This window comes from Ovis aries, chromosome 3 (assembly GCF_016772045.2).
Source record: "Ovis aries strain OAR_USU_Benz2616 breed Rambouillet chromosome 3, ARS-UI_Ramb_v3.0, whole genome shotgun sequence".
In the NCBI taxonomy this organism is placed as follows: domain Eukaryota; kingdom Metazoa; phylum Chordata; class Mammalia; order Artiodactyla; family Bovidae; genus Ovis; species Ovis aries.
Genome location: NC_056056.1, coordinates 138743949 through 138748047, shown reverse-complemented (window position 1 = coordinate 138748047; position 4099 = coordinate 138743949). Strand labels below are relative to the sequence as shown.

The 4099-nt window shown below is 50.4% G+C and overlaps 1 long non-coding RNA gene across 1 annotated transcript; it reads right to left on the bottom strand.

Moving 5' to 3' along the window:
• Nucleotides 1–588: 588 nt before the first annotated feature.
• Nucleotides 589–3852, bottom strand: LOC121819117 (uncharacterized). Its single transcript, XR_006059321.2, has 2 exons — nucleotides 3620–3852; nucleotides 589–2537 (listed from the first exon to the last, which is right to left on the bottom strand). It is a non-coding gene; the product is annotated as an uncharacterized LOC121819117 (long non-coding RNA).
• Nucleotides 3853–4099: the final 247 nt, after the last annotated feature.

Below are 4099 nucleotides of genomic sequence, written 5' to 3'. Positions count from 1 at the left end.
CCAAAGGCCAGCCAGAAATGTAAAACACACTACAACGTACACTTCATTCTACGAGAGTGGGTGCACCATTCTATCCAAAGGGTCAAGGGAAGGTACAGTGCGGTGAAGTTCAGGGAAGAATGTGTGCAAGACATGAAGCCTGCGCTGGAAGTTGAAGCAGCAGGAAGAGTCTGACAGGTTGAGAAGACTAGGAGATGGAGAACAGGGTGGGGCAAAATCAGGCCAAAGAAACCAAGCTTAGAAGGATGTGCAGAGTAGAGCTCAAGAGTGTAGGCTGGGACTCCTGTGGATTCCTGAGCCCCTTTTAGGAGCTCTGCAAGGTTGAAACTACTTTCATAATAATACCAATACGTTAAGTGCCCTTTAAACTCTCATTCTTTCACTTGTGTACACAGAAGTCTCCCAAAGTTTTCATGATGTGCGTTACTCTAGCTGATGGGCTGCAGAACCAGTTATGAGAATCTAGCTGCCTCTATGAAGCCAGACATCAAAGAGATTTGCAACACTGTCAAACAATCCCTTCTTGTCACTAAACTTGTTCGTTGCTTTTAGTAAAAGTTGTGTTATCTTATAATAGATTCATTACTATTTTTTAATTTAATGAGTATTTAATATTTTTCTCAATTTAAATTTCTAATAAAAATGGTATAGATGATCTTATTTGCAAGGCAGAAATACAGACACAGATGTGGGAAACAAACGTATGAACACCAAGGGGGAAATAGGGAGGGGGACAACTGGGATGAACTGGAGACTGGGATTGACATATACACACTAGAGATACTATGTATAAAACAGATGAGTAATGAGAACACACTGTGTAGCTCAGAGAACTCTACTCACTGCTCCGTGGTGATCTTCATAAAAAAACAAAACAAAACAGAGATATGGGTATATGTAACCCGCTCCAGTGTTCTTGCCTGGAGAATCCCAGGGACGGGGGCGCCTGGTGGGCTGCCGTCTGCGGGGTCGCACAGAGGCGGACACGACTGGAGCATATGCCATAGCTGATTCACTTTGCCGCACAGTAGAAACCAACACAGCTGTGAAGCAACTATACTCCAATAGAAATTAATTTAAAATGTTGAGAAATGAGTTTCTAACTTGGCAAATATTGATGGCTATAACCCACATAGACGAAAGCTCTTTGTGGGTGGGGGGGTAGGCATTTTTGGGGCTTCCCAGATGGCTCAGTGGGCGAAGAATCCGCCTGCAATACTGGAGATGGGGGTTCAGTCCCTGGCTTGGGAAGATCCCCTGGAGGAGGGCATGGCACCCCACTCCAGTATTCTTGCCTGGAGAATCCCATGGACAGAGGAGCCTGGCGGGCTACACGACTAAAGCGACTGAGCACGCACGCAGGCGTTCTTTACTGTTAATGGCCCAAAGACCGAAACATTTGAAAAGAGCTGATGCGGAAGCAGCCTGCGGAGCCACGGTCACAGCTGCAAGTGGGTGAATGTGACCACAGCTAGTCTCACAGTCTGGACAGTGGCGTGTGCTCCTGGATCGCTGTGGGCTGTGCACCCCCCCGCCCCCCACAAGGGAGCGTGGGTCCAGAGAACACCAAGGTGGGAGAGGAGACACTGACACATCAGATGCGCGGAGCAAGCCTGGCGCTTGCGGCTCATCGCGATTCCCCTCTGCGAGCCACTTAGGTCCAGAGAATCCTGACTTTAGTTACGGGGTGGGTAATATGTGTACAGTCAGGTCACTGGGGAAGCGAAGCTGGTAAAGAAAGACCATAATTGAGGGAAGCTGGGAACAGTATTAACTAGAGTTCCCGTTTGTTGAATTTCTGTGCCTGCCTTCCCATCTCTTTCCCACAATTTTCTCTCCAGCGGAGTGGTTTCAATTCAGGCCTGTTCGGCTTATTAAATTGCACACCTGCCTCCTGGTGGCCGAATGGAGCAATGACGCCTTCTCCCCTCGCCGATAGATTTTCATGGAGCAGGAGCTTATGGCTTCCAGAGGCTGAGATCAGCGTGGCAGGGTCAGCCAGATCCCTCCGGAGTTACTCCAGAGAGACTAGCAGGGATCAGTCGTTAGAGGGCTGGAGCGGTGTCAACGTCCAGTGAAAACTTGTTTGACCATCCCTTCACTCTGCAAGTTAATAATGATGCTGGCAGCATTTATGATAAGGGCTTTTCAGATTGTATCACAACAACGAACTAGAAGTGGGTACTATTATTGTTACATTGTATAGATGAAGATACATTAATTCATTTGCCCAAGGTCACACAGATAGCCATTGGCAGAGCCAAGACAAGGACCCGTCAGTTTATGCCATTAAGTGTTTGGCTTCTGCTTGTGCTCCTGGTGATGGCCTGTTTGCAGGCCTGTCTTCTTCCAGTGGACTGTGCCTTTCTTGGGGTGCGGCAGCTGTCCTGTTCATCGCTGTATCCCCAGCACTGAGGCCAGTGCTGGGTTTGTGCTAAGAGACACTGCAAGGACTGCACAACCAAGCTGGGCCTCAGGGGGAACCGGGGGCCAGCAGGGAAGGTGCTCAGAGGCTCCAGACAAAAGGGGTCAGGCACCTTCGCAGAGATAAAAGGCAAGAGCAGGTTAGCGGAAGAGGAGTGGGGGAGAGTGGCCAGGCAGATAGCCCAAACCTGTCCCTGTAGGGCAGTAGCACCACCTAGTGGTGGAACTCAACGTGACTTCGGGGGGAAAAACACTCGACAGTCCAAAGCTCAGAAGAAGCTGGGAACAGCTCCCTCTGGAGGGAGCCCCAGGAACTATTGCTGCCCACTACCTAGAGCCAAAAAGAAGGGCCTGGAAGCGTGCTGGGCCTTCCTCAAGGCGTCAGGTTGTACAAAATGTGAAGAAACAACCCCCAATTCTTCCCTAGTCTTGGCTGAAAAGAGGACGCATGAAGTTCACAGTCTTTTCTGGGGGGAAGCCTGCATCCAATGACCAGGAATGTAAAAAACAGCTCCCTCACCTCAGCTCGGGGCAATCTGAAGGGCCATCCCAATCTTTCAGAGCCCCTGTAAGGGCTGGTTGAGACCGCACCCACCACCCGACTCCACCTTCTTCCCTGCCACCCACAATGATGATCTTGTGACTACTCCCTGGTGAGCTCCCTGCACTTCCATCTGCATTTCAGAGTTGGCTTCCCCAGAACCCAGCATGCAGCAGCACTGTCTCCTGAGTCACATACGGTGTGTCTCAGTGTATAAATTCCAAGCAGCTGTCTGGACCAGTGACCACCCCCATCCCTACCCCCAGACTCTGCTCCACATCCTGCTATGCTTCCTGGTCGGCTGGAGCACACACCCCCCTCCAGGAGCCTCGCAGACATCATGCCCACAGTGAGTGCCACTTGGCAGGAAGAGGCATTCCCTTGGTCACACTGGGATGTCACGCATCACCCTTGTCCTCTGCAGGGCCACAGGGCAGGCAGACAGACCTGAGGTGCATAGACAGCCTCCAGGGAATCTCAGTAGCAGCCAGAGACCCTGATCTGAGGGCTCTGGTCACTCCAGGCATAGCCTCCCTGTCTGCTGGTCCCCAGAACTGAGGTAAATAGTATGTCCTGGCACAGTGCTGACCTATTTATGCCACAGGAAGCTCTGAGCCTATCAGCTCTGTGATCTGTGAGATGTTTCTTACTTACATTTCTTCTGAGGAGTGGATGTATTCACAGCAGTCCCATTGCAACGTTGCTTGATGTAAAGGGAGGGTGTTTCCTAAATAGCCTCTGGTGGTGGTGGTTTAGTCGCTAAGTTGTGTCCAACTCTTGTGATCCCATTGACTGTAGCCCACCAGACTCCTTTGTCCATGGGATTTTTTAGGCAAGAATACTGGAGTGGGCTGCCATTTCCTTCTCCAGGGAGTATCTTCCCGACCTGGGGACGGAACCCATGTCTCCTCCATTGCAGGCAGATTCTTTACCACTTAGCTACCAGGGAAGCATTTGACACCTCTATATGGTATCAAATACTTAGTGGCCATCTGACCAACAGATGGACAGAAACGTACCATCTGTGAACAGGATGCATTGTGTAGACCAACCCTGTCCAACAGAACTTCCTGCAAAGAGGGAAATGGTCTGTCCATTCCCATAGGCCTGAGGCTACTGGGCACTAAGAATATG